This window comes from Scomber japonicus, chromosome 4 (genome assembly GCF_027409825.1).
Source record: "Scomber japonicus isolate fScoJap1 chromosome 4, fScoJap1.pri, whole genome shotgun sequence".
Taxonomy (NCBI): Eukaryota; Metazoa; Chordata; class Actinopteri; order Scombriformes; family Scombridae; genus Scomber; species Scomber japonicus.
Window position 1 is genome coordinate 806,739 of NC_070581.1, and position 13,279 is coordinate 820,017.

The following is a 13,279-nucleotide window of genomic DNA, read 5'->3' on the forward strand; positions in this document are numbered from 1 at the left end:
CAACAAATGTTCATGTTTTGTTTCACACAATGACAGAGGATTTTGCATGCCGATCCAATCTTTTCTGGAGAGTCTCACATGTCGTGGAAATGTTCTGCTCTTGGTGAAGAATGAAATAGAGACTTCCTTCAGCTGACAAGGTTTTATTTTCTTGGCAAAGAAAAGGTCAATCAATATGTGAGCGGTTCAAAATGAAGAAAGAGCCTGACTGGGGATTTCCACTGGGTCTGTCAGCGGCGCGGAACGGCTGTGCTACGTTTTAGCTCTGTCCTCTGCCTGGAGTCAACTCACACCGGGAGCGTTAGAGCAGCGGACCGGAGCATGCTCTGGTAGAGAATGCTGCCTTTTAAAATGACGTTGCACTGTTAATACAGTAATTATGGCAGCCCAATCAAATCCGAATGAGTGCCTTTAGTCTACAGTAATTACTGTAGTAGCAGTACAACTAAATGGCCCGGTTTTGTTAACTTGCTCAATTTTGGTTGATTTGGTAATTTTCTTTGATTTTTGTGCTTATCTCATGTGTCAGTAGGCTACGTAGCTAGAGTCTTTATCTATCTGTTTTATTCCTGTTTGTTGCTGAAATACGATTGGGAGGCTGCACGGGTTGTTTTATTTTGAAAAACGGAAGTTTTATTATGCAGATTCAGTGTCGGACTTCCTGTCTGGTGCAATCTGCTCTGTTGAGCTTGTCGCGAGTTGGCAACGGCTCCGTCAAAAATGGAAATGCTACCTATTGATAGCGCTGCGGCGCGAGAGCCGTTGCTGACACGCTGCTGAAACGTTCCCGGTGGAGACACTCTCATTGATTATAGTGTTACCTATCAGCTCCGGTGACCGCGGCGCAGCTGTAACGCGCCGCTGCCGGACTCAGTGGAAATTGGGCTTGAGTATGGGGAAACTTGAACATTTATACCTGAGGAAAAGCCCACCCCTGGGGTGTGTTTTACGTCCTTTGTCTGCTGTGGGGTCGGCCTCTTACCTAGGATGTGCTTTCACACTCTTGTCTTTCGCAGGTATCGGCACCAACACCCTGAAGTGTGCAGTTAAGAGGTCTAGTCAACACAATTTAAAATACAAAAGGGTTTGAATATTGATGAGAAAGTGAGAGGTTGGGTAGTTGAAATGCAAAGAAATTGAATTTACAATTACGATTAAAAGTCTGATATCTTGGTGAAAAGGTGGGAGGTTGGGTATCTTACAAAGAAGTTGAAATTACAATTACACACATTAAGACCCTAAGTGCTTAACTCCGGGTTGAAAGTTCATTTGAGGTGTCAAAACCTTGGAATTTACACCTTTTCTTTCGTATTTGGAGAGTCTCAAGTTATTTCCATCTCTGTGGGTCCGTGTCAGTCTCATCAGATAAAGGGGCAGTCTGAGTAGATTTTCTATCTCTTTTGAATCAGGGCAATACACTTAGCCAGATGTTCTGGCTATATTCCCCCACTTTGATTCGATGGTGCTGGTCCAGGATCATCAGATCAGTCGAAGTGAGGACATTCTGGGCTGATGAAGAAGGGTTAGCTTATGGACATCATTATAACCAGGCAGTAACTATTCTAAGGTGAAAACTTAGTAAGGTCTGAGGTGAAAAATAAAACTGTTAAATGGAAATGCTAACTAGTACTAATCCCTATACGCTACTTCTACTATGGTTAAATCTACTATCTCAATTGGGACAGGTCTGTTTTAGTCAGGGTCAGTTGGGTCTAGTCCATGTCTACTATGTCGAGAATAGCAGATTGGTGATTTTGGTTATCAGCAGGGTCAACCTCAGTCTCAATCATAACTACATCATTAGTGGTTGGTTCTTGCTGTTGGCGTCTGCGTCAAGGCAACTTGTTCAGTCGATCAGCACATCTGGTGATTTGATATTGTAAGATGTGGTAGCTGCAGCGATTGCACTGTCAGGCGAAGACCAGGCATATGAGAGGGGTTGAATGGGCTTTCTAGACTTGACCTCCATCTCTTGTAGCATATTGTCAATAGGGGTCACGTCAAGCTTTAAGGCGTGCTGGTTTGATCTGGTTGCAATGGACCCATTTAAGGATTGGTTCTTTGTGACCTCTGTTAATTTTGATCTGGGACACAACGGGAGATAGTTTTTTGGTGATGACATAGGGTCCTGACCAGCGAGGAAGGAACTTGCGAGCTCTCTTCCCTATCCCAGTGCCGGACTGTCCGATAGGTTGGGCAAAGATGTAGTACCATACTTTGTCCCCCACTTCGAGTTCATCATATGATGCCTTTCAATCGTAGTAGGCTTTCTGCCCTTCCGCACTTTTGTTTAAGTATTCTTGCGCGAAAGTGACTCATGTAGTGTACGCGGTTGCAATGTTGTCCTCGCCGGGTTGGTATAGCAAGTGTAGGGGCAGAGTCATCCGCCTGCCAGTCATCATCTCAAATGGAGAGAACCCAGTTGCTTCATATGAGGTTGCTCGAATGGCCATCAAAGCCAATGGCAGTTTGATATCCCAGTCTTTGATTCATGGCCACGTATTTATTTAGGATGTCCACCACCGTTCGGTTTGCCCGTTCTACCTGGCCAGATGCTTGGGGGTGGTAGCTAGCGTGTAAGTAGTTGCATGACCTCGCCAGTGAAATGTGTTCCTCGGTCAGATTTAACACGACTGGGGAGACCGAACCTTGAGAAGACATCGTTCATTAGCAGGTAGGCGGTTGTCTGGGCTGTATCGTTTGGAGCTGGCAAACATTCCAGCCATTTTGTGAATGCACATGTGACGGTGAGGAAGTACTTGTCTCCTCGGCTTGGTCAGGGGTCCTACCCAATCGATTTGCATGTCCAACCAAGGGAAAGCGATGCCCCTCCTCTGTAGAGGTGCTTTGTGCTTTGGGTTGGGCGGTTGAAATTGACAGCAGACCAAGCAGCCTTTGATGTAGTCTGCTAAGTCTTTTCGCATGTGCGGCCAGTATGCAACTTCTTTGAGTGTGCTGTAGGTGGCTGTAATCCCTCTGTGGCCTGCACAGGGCGAGTCATGGGCATACATGAGCATAACCCCCCCTGTGGTGGCAAGGCACCACGAACGCAAGGGAAGTGGGCGCGTCGGCAGCATAAATCAAAATGCCTTTGACAATTTTCAAGTTCGCACGGATATCAAAGACGTCCGTCAGGTCGGGAATAGACGAAAACTTGTCTGCCGAGAAAGCGTTGGTGGATGGGTCAGACAGGTAAGTCACCATCGATCGAACAGTGGGGTCAACTGTCTGTAAGGAGACAAGATCAGAGTCAGTCAAAGCCGAAGAAACAGAAAACATCGTCGACATGGGCGAGGCACCGGAGGGCATGGTCGGTGCTGCAGCAGCACATGAGCAGGTTGGGTGGGCGCAAAGTTCTGCGGCTGTGTAGGACGCAGCGTCAAAGGACCAGGGTGTTCCACCTGTTGCGCCCTGTTTGGCCAAGCTATCCGCTAAGTCGTCAAATTGCTTGTCTTGTCCTGGTATGCGAGAGTGGTCTCCGACCTTCTTCCAATAGACCTGTAGGTCATGTGTGGACACGAGGTGGTTGCATGCCATGAACAACTCCTTGTGTTTAACAGGTTTCCTGTTAGAAGTTGTGAAACCATTGCGTTTCCACATTGGTAGGTGGCAAGAGAAACTGAGGCGTGCATATTTGGAGTCTGTACAGATCAGCAATGTTTCGACCCCATGCATGACAGCCAGTTGGAGGGTGATAAGGATGCCCTCAATTTCGGCATATTGAGGTGACTGAGGTCCAAGCATGAATTGAAGAGGTTTGCTGGGCACATCGTTCAGCCATGCAATACCTGCACCAGCTTGGGTCTCTGTTTCATGGTGAAAAGAGCAACCATCCACGTTTTGGTCAAAGTAGTGGTGGATTGACAATTCAAGAGGTGGTGGATTGCAGTCTGGCATTGCACTCACAGGCAAGTCATTGGTGCACCGTTGGCAAGCTGCCAGCCCAGTGCCTAAAGGAACCTTGTGGTTCTTGGTTCTTAGCCATGAGGCCACACGAGCATTTGTCACCACTCTTCCCTTGAGGACTGTTTAGGAAGGTTGGTGAGTTTTTCGACGATGACTTTTTGGCCACCAAGGTAGTTGGAGTAATGTTTAACAGCCCATATAGTACTCAGTAATGCTTTCTCGCAGTCTGTGTACTTAAGTTTGGGGGGCGCCAGTGTCTTGTTGGCATAGGCCACCACGCGTTTGTCGTGGTCATGTATCTGGTACAGATCGGCACTCAAGCAGTATTCAGAATTCTATCTGTAGATAGAACTGCTTATCACAGTCTGGGTACTTTAGACATGGTGCTGATCAGAGCTTGTCATTCAGTGCCTGCATCGCGTTTCTGTGACGCGCCCCGACTGAACAGGACTGTCACAGCCTCAGCTGTGACCTGAGTTTCCTTGTCTGTCTTGTCTCCTCCCCTTGTGCTCCTCCCTTTTGTCTTTGTTCCCCTTTGCAGAGGCGGGGCCCAGTGGTGGAGGTTTGGCACATCTGTTTCTAATCACTCATCAACTGCAGTATAAAGACCCGGTTCATCCTTCCACCCTATGCCAGATAGTTCCGCTACTCATGTGGTAACGCTCGGCCGAAACCTCTAGTGTGTTCTTGTGACTTTTGCTTGGTGAAGATTATTTCTATTGTAACGGCTCTCTCTTGTTCCCTATACAGTTTTGCCTACCCCACCCGCTGGTGCCCTGCCTCTCCCACCTTGGACCTTACCTCACCAACCTTCCCTGTAACCCTTACCCCAGACCCAGCCACTGCTCCTTCACTGCCCCACTCACCTTGTCATTAAACCCTGCTTTTGAGTTACCTCCTGTGTGTTCGCTCGTCTCTGGGGTCCTATTACTACTGGTTGTGACAAGGACGTCCTTTTTCAGCAGCTTGGTTAGTGGTTTGTCCAGGTCGGCATAGTTCCCAATGAACTGTCGGGAGTAGTTGCATACTCCCAAGAAGCTGCGAAGTTCAGAGATGTTCGTAGGTACTTTGATGTTGGCAACTCCTTTAACACAGCTTACTTGTGGTTCCACTCCCTGTGCGCTTATAAGGAGGCCAACATAATTGACTTTGGTCCGGCACCATTGACTTTGGGGAGCAAGATTTTTGCTTGGGCTTTTGTGAGCTGCGTTAAAACGTGGTCCAGAACCCTGATGCCACATTAAGCATGGAAAAGTATTGGCCGGATGATCTCCTTTTGTAGCAGGTCATCTATGATTTCCTGGACAGGCTCATAGAATGCTATTGGGATCTTATATTGACGCACAAATGTCGGGGGTGCACTAGGAGGTGTAGGGATTCGCACTTCGGAAATTGATGTCAAGCCACAGTCTAATGAATCCTTCGCAAAGGACGATTGGTACTTTTTCAAAACCTTACAGAGTTGATTGCGTTCCCTATCATTCTGAAGAGCATCAGCAGCTGTTAGCACTTGTTCCAACTGGTCCAGCTCTGTTTTGGCGTTCAACTCAGATTGCGATTCTGAGGGTGAGAGGGCTACTGCAGTAGCGGAAGAGATAGACAGAACATCAACTGTCTGAAGGGTCATGTGACTCTCATCTGTGAGATCGACTTGTGTGATAGAAGTTGGATCAAAGGCCAAGGCCAAGATCCCTAGTTCAAAGTCATGGAACTTGGTGCTGATGAGCCAGCCTAATGGTGTCGATTTTGGAATAAGGATGGTTTCTGAAGTGCTGTTTTGCACCAGCAAGAATGTTGACCGGGACTCTAATTCCACCAAGGGCGTGGCTTCGATGGAGAGCCCGAGGTCAAAGAAGCGTGGGGGAAGGCTGGAAAACGACTTGGGGATGGCTAAGTTGTTGGCCAGGTTGCAGGTGTATGCGTACAGCTGCAGTCTTGGTGTAGGCCGGGATAGTCACATGTTGACTATTGGCTACCTGACAGACTTCCGGTATCGTTTGTCCTGATTTCAGGTTTTCGGCATGCACCTCGATAAATTACCATTCGACACCATTGACAGTATCCAATTGGGCGCTAACCTGCCGATGTATGCAGAGCGTGGCAGGTTACTGTTTCATCATAATTTCAAAGCGCATACACCCTCGGCGTTCAATGTGGCCCTAGGAAGAACGTCTGTGGGAAAACGAAAGGATTTCTATATCAACTGAAGGTCGGGGTTAGCCTTTGAAAGAGCTTCGTACAATTCTTGGCTGATGGCAGATCTGTCAGCCCAGAGAACAAGTTTTACGTTATCCACATGCATGTTTCCAAGATCAGTGCCCCCCTCCACTTGGGGGCAGTATTCGTCAGTCGTGAGTGGTGAGCTTACCTTGCAGAGGAAGCTGTCTCGCAAAAGGATCTCATTTCGTCCAGTAATCCAGTAAAATATTTGTGGATTAAATCCAGTAATCCACGAATATTATATATTACTTTAAAAATATAAACGCCATATTATTAAACATTTAACCAGGAGATTTGACCCGTTTTGTGTCTTTATATGTCCCGGTGTTGTATCGAGTTCAGTTTTCCCGTCGAGATGTGTTTCCCCTAGTCCTGCCCCTGTCCGAAATGGCCCGAACAGCCAAGGAAGTGCATGTTCACAAAAAGCTCGCCAACGAGCTGTTGTGCTTGTACCACAGAGGCACTGTGGAGAGAGCTAAGGTTCAAAATTGACTTTTTTAACAAGTGTTATCTGAAGATGTTGTATTGTAGAAGTGAAATCCACTAAACTGTCTAGTTATATTTTTAAACTGGGACAACAGCACGTTTGTGTTTTTATGTCTTTATTAACACGACCAACTACTGTTATTTCTATCAATGAAAATATTATATTTGTGAGACTTTTCATTTTGAATATTATGGACTTTTGGAAGAGTCTGCTCATTCATAGGCTAAATATAAATCGCTATTGTATCATATTTGTCTTATGCAGCTCCATTATAGCAGGTAAAGCACATCCTGACAGCTTGGAATATTACTGTCAGATATTGTTCCCCCTCTAGAGAGAGAGAGAGAGAGAGAGAGAGAGAGAGAGAGAGAGAGAGAGAGAGAGAGAGAGAGAGAGAGAGAGAGAGAGAGAGAGAGAGAGAGAGAGAGAGAGAGAGAGAGAGAGAGAGAGAGAGAGAGAGAGAGAGAGAGAGAGAGAGAGAGAGAGAGAGAGAGAGAGAGAGAGAGAGAGAGAGAGAGAGAGAGAGAGAGAGAGAGAGAGAGATCTCTCTTTCTGGACCAGCTGGAGAGTCTTTAGAGACTTGTTAGGACAGCCTGATAATAATGAATTACAGTAGTCCAGCCTAGAAGTAACAAATGCATGGACTAGTTTTTCAGCATCATTGTGAGACAGGATATGTCTAATTTTTTTCAATATTACACAGATGAAAGAAGGCAGTCCTTGAAATTTGTTTTATGTGGGAATTAAAGGACAGATCCTGATCAAATATAACTCTTAGATTCCTTACAGTGGTGCTGAAGGCCAGAGTAATGCCATCCAGAGTAGTTATGTCATTTGATAATGAATTTCTAAGGTGTTTAGGACCAAGCACAATAACTTCATTTTTTTCTGAGTTTAATAACAGGAAGTTACAGGTCATCCAGACCTTTATGTCCTTAATACATATTTGTAGTTTAGTTAATTGGTTAATTTCATTTGGCTTTATTGATAGATAAAATCGAGTATCATCTGCATAACAATGAAAATTTATTGAGTGTTTCCGAATAATCTTTCCTAAAGGAAGCATATATAAGGAGAATAGTATTGGTCCAAGCACTGAACCTTGAGGAACACCATGTCTAACTTTTGTTTGCATGGAGGATTTATCATTAACATTTACAAACTAGTGTGAAAAGCAGTACTAAGATCTAACAGAACAAGGATAGAGAGAAGTCCATTGTCTGATGAGGTTAAAAGGTCATTAGTAACTTTTACCAGTGCAGTCTCTGTGCTATGATGAGCTCTAAATCCAGACTGAAAATTCTCAAATAAACTGTTACTATGTAGAAAGTTACACAGCTGATTAGCAACTGCTTTCTCAAGGATCTTGGAGAGAAAGGGAAGGTTCAATATCGGCCTATAGTTGGCTAGAACCTCTGAATCAAGAGTAGGCTTTTTAAGAAATGGTTTAATTACAGCTACCGTAAAGGACTGCGGTCACCAAAGACAGATTAATCGTATCTAATAAGGAAATGTTAACTGAGGGGAATACTTCCTTGAGCAGCCTAATTGGAATCGGGTCTAAGAGACAAGTTGATGGTTTGGATGAAGTAATCATTGAAGTTAATTCTATAAGGTCGACTGTAGAAAAACAGTCTAAAGTATCAGGTTCAACAGAGATTTCTAGGTATCCTGTGTTATAGGATAAATCAGTGCTTATTGAGGGCAGGAGGTGATTGATTTAGTCCCTAATAGTTAAAATTTTATCTTTAAAGAAACTCATGAAGTCATCACTACTGAGTTAAAGGAATACATGGATCAGTAGTATTGTGGCTCTTTGTCAGTTTAGTCAAAGTACTGAAAAGAAACCTTGGACTGTTTTTATTCTCCTCTATCAGTGATGAGTAGTAGGCGACTCTGGCGTTACGGAGGGCCTTCTTATATGCTTTAAGACTGTTTTGCCAGGCTAAGTGAGATTCTTCTAATTTAGTAGAACGCCATATTCTTTCTAATTTTCGTGAAGTTTGCTTTAATTATACCATGGAGCTGTTCTCTGTTGTTTAGTTACCTTCTTTTTTAGAGGGGCGATGGAGTTCAGAGTTGTTCTCAATGAGTCTGCAGCACTATCAACAACACAGTCAATCTGGGGGGGGACTAAAGTCAGAATAAGTCATCTCTGTTGTATTGAGACATGGCATTGAGTTCAGTACTGATGGAATTATTTCTTTAAATTTAGTGACAAGACCATCAAACATATCTAGTAAGAACATGTTTGTCTAACGGCTTATAGTCCAGTAATAGGAATTCAAACGTTATTAAATAATGGTCTGATAAAGAAGGATTATGAGGTAAAGTTTTCCAGGCTGGATGAGAAAGATTGAGAACAAGACTTTCAAATGATTTATAACTAAGTTTAGGTCTAGGGTTAATTATTAAGTCTGAGTTAAAAATGGCTGCAAATCCACCTCCTCGGCCGGTATCTCGAGGAATGTGAGTATTAATATGACTAGGAGGTGTGGATTCATTTAGGCTGGTGTATTCTTCCTGGCGCAGCCAAGTTTCAGTGAGACAGAATAAGTCAATATGATGATCTGATATTATGTCATTGATTGATACACCTTTAGAGGAGAGAGATCTAGTGTTTAAGAGGCCACATTTAACTCTCTTATTTTGATCCATTACTGAAGTGGTATTAATTTTAATCAGATTTTTGTGAATAGCTCCTCTATTTGAAGCTGAATTTACTGGTTTGGGTGGGTAACTGCTTTAATGGAAGCGTGTAAGACTGCAGCTCTGTCTCCTAGTCTGGACTCTGGGTTGTCATGGGTTTGGGTCAATACATTTGGCCATATTGCTAGATAAGAGAGCAGCTCCATCTAAAGTGGGATGTAGCTATGTCATCTCTCCTCATCAGACCGGAGGCCTGTACTACGAAGCTGGATTAACCTATCCAGGATATCTCTCCGTTACCTGGGTTGATTTATCCAGATATTCGCAGTCTAGGATAAGCGGTACTACGAAGCTGGTTATCAACACGGTAAATCAACCCAGGGTTTTCCAATCTGGATCTCTGCGCGCTCACATAAAGGGGAGGTGTTTGCAGCGTCTGACCAATCACAAACATGGAGAAACCCTGCAGAGCAGCCTACTTTACCATGGAGGAGCAGACAAGTATTCTTCAACAATATCAAGAATTCAATCACACCATCCAGGCCAAAAGCAACACTGTTGCTGCAGCAAAAGCCAGGAAGGAATGCTGGCAGGAAATAGCTGACTCTGTTAATGTTTAAATTCATGAGATCATACAATATTAATTTATCAGACAATATAAACGGACAGCACTCTGATCACACAATGCCACTTTATTACGGCACAGACGTTTGGGGCAGATCGCTTCCTCAGTGCCCTTCCTTTCATAAGAGACATTAAGTTAGTTTAATATTCAACATTCAAAATACAAACCTATTATGCGCTTCAACCATTTGAGTGAATGATTTCAAACCAACTGTATAACATACAGAATAATATCCCTCATGTGCCTCAAGGATTATTTTACAAATATATATTTTCGTCAATTTTTTACAATTACAATAAATAAATACAGTTATTATGCTCCCCGACACTTTGATCTCAGCATGTCAAACCTACAGAATAATATCCCCCACGTGCCTCAATGATTATTTTTTAAATATATATTTTGGCCAATTAAAAAATTGCATCTATCACTAAAAACTCTTTCTCTCCTAAGCGCTCCTCTCATGATCCGCGCACCAATGTTGACAGGATCTTTTAAGAATGGGCAGGTCATTTTCTAAGAGAACTGATTGGTCAGGAGGTGGTGCTTTTGTACTCCTTGATCTCAGAACATAACCTGCTCCGGAGCAGTTTAGCCGTTCAGCATAAGTTACCATGGTGATTTACCCCGGTAAGAAGTGAACCAGCTTCGTAGTACGGAAAACCCAGAGTTAACCCTGAAGTTACCTCGATAAGAGAAAATCCAGCTTCGTAGTACAGGCCTCGGGTCTTCCCCAGAAAGTGTGCCAATTTTCAATGAAGCCCACATTATTATCTGGACATCACCTCGACAACCAGCGGTTGAATGATGACATGCGGCTATACATGTCATCACTAATCAAATTAGGCAGGGGCCCAGAGAAAACTACGGAGTCCGACATTGTTTTAGCGAATGTACATACCGACTCAACATTACTTTTTGTGACCTCCGATTGGCGTAGTCGGGTGTCATTTCCACCAACATGTATAATAATCTTACTGTATATACATTTATCCTTAGCCCGCAGTTTTAAGTATGACTCAATGTCGCCCGCTCTGGCACCAGGAATACATTTAACTATGGTCCCTGGTGTTGCTAATTTCACGTTTCTGAATATGGAGCTGCCAATAATCAGAGTCTGATTCTCAGCAGGTATGTTGCTGAGTGGGGAGAATCTGTTAGAAACATGAAGAGGTTGGTGGTGAACCGTGGGCTTCTGTTTGCGGCTATGCTTCCTTCTAGCAGTCACCCAGCCATCCTGGTTTTCCGGCTGCTCGGGAGTCACCGGGGGATTAGCAGCTACACTAGCACTAACTGCAGGTCGGCTTGCACCGGCTACAGGGGGCTGGCTAATTACTGGAGCTGACTGGCTTTCCATGGTGCAGAGCCGCGCTTCTAACTCACTAAGCCTCACCTCCAAGGCTACAAACAAACTACACTTAGTACAGGTAGTTCAGTACTGTCAACTGAGGCAGGGGAGTAGCTAAACATGTGCCACACCGAGCAAGACAGAGCAGGAGAGTGAGAAACTGAAGCCATGGCTAACCGCTAACCAAGACTAGCTGTAGAGCTAGCAGGGGAGCAAAAGCAACAGATGTTATGCGGTAATAGTAATAATAGTTTATTTTTGGATAGGTACAGTGCATATTAATGGACATAAATGTTAAACTTCTTTGTAAATATGCCAGATTATAGCAAGTTGCTAATTTGCATCCGTAGTCCCTAATAAGAGAAATAAATATAAAAAAGAATACAAATCGAAGAGATAGCAAATAAATAGATAGATAAGATAAGATACAAATAAAACACACACAGTACAATACAATAAACAATCAAGAGAATATCAGATCCAGACAATACAGCAATTAAAAAGAGAGTTCAGTCGTTGTTAAGTCCAGTTAGTGGTCGCATTTTTGATTAATTTTCAGCCATTGTTTTAGTTGTCCTTTAAAAGAAGAGTATGTAGGGCATTCCCTTATTGTGGAGGGAAGACTATTCCAGATCCCCCCCCCCCCCCCCACCACCACCACCACCACCACCACAGATAACACATTCCTCCCAAACGTGGTGCGTCTGCGGGGAATCTCACAATCCCCTCTATCACAAGCCCTGGTGCTCAAACCTGCAGAAACTTTTTTAACATTTAAAGAAAGACATGAATCAGTGAGCCAGTCCTGTACATGAGCCACATGAGCGGCTTTTGTCGTGTTTTTCACATGGGTGAAAATAACCGCGTCATCCGCGTACAGCTGTGCATTCACACCCTTACAGACATCAAAGAAATTGTTAATGTAGAAAGAAAACAAGATAGGTCCAAGTATGGATACCTGAGGAACTCCTACTGGACAGTCCAGGTAAGGGGATTTGACACCGTCGACCACCACACACTGCTCTCTATCTGCAAGATATGATCTGAACCAATTAAGGGCCTGTGTAGAGAAATTAAATTTCGACAGCTTGGTTAACAGTACTCGGTGGTCAACGGTGTCAAAGGCCCTTTTAAGATCCAGGAAAACAGCTCCCACACAGCTGTTCCTATCCAGGAGACACTTGGTTTTTTCAATAAACATACTTATAGCTGACTCTGTGGAATGGTGAGTCCGGAAGCCAAACTGCATTGGATGCAATGCTGTGTAACTATTATTGAGATGTTCTACTAGCTGTTTAGCCACCCATTTTTCTATTACTTTGGAGATGACAGGAAGAATACTGATTGGTCTATATTTGTTGATTTCAGCTTTACTTCTGGATTTGAAGATTGGATTCACCCATAGACTGTAAAAAGAATGGACGTAGCACCCGTGACGTCACGATACAGGGTTCTCACATGACAGGGATAGATATAGATAAATCGACTCAATAGTATTTAATTGTTAAATTGTGCTAAACTTAAACAGCCTCAGCAATAAAATGCATCATATGCAGTGATTCATCAGTGATATCAATCCACAAACATTCTATAACAGTAAAACAGAGAGGGACCGTTTTTACTTTTATACTTAATTGCATTTTGCAGATAAAACTTAATGTTAACACTTTCACAAAAGTGAGGTTTTGAATGCCTTTGTCTTTGTAGTATTTGAGTATTTTCACAGTGTGGTATTAGTAGGCTACTTTTACTGAAGTAAGGCATTTCAATACTTTGTACACCACTGGTTACATGTTTGTCTTTCTTTATATTTAGAAAATGGAAAAGAAAGCTGCCCAGGCCCCAGAGCAGGCCCCGGCCAGGCACCCAGGCCCCGTCCAGCCTCTGCTGGTTGCCCAGACCAGGCCCCGGCCAGCTTCCACGCCCGGACCGCCCGCAGCAAGGACTACAGCCTCACATGGGGTGGGCGCTCCACCAACCGAGCCAAACACTGCCCCTATTTTTTTATTTTATTTTAAAAGTTTATTTATTATTTATTATATAT

General features: G+C 43.8%; 1 pseudogene; it reads right to left on the bottom strand.

Moving 5' to 3' along the window:
- Positions 1 to 5,146: 5,146 nt before the first annotated feature.
- Positions 5,147 to 11,244, bottom strand: LOC128356974 (uncharacterized; annotated as a pseudogene).
- Positions 11,245 to 13,279: the final 2,035 nt, after the last annotated feature.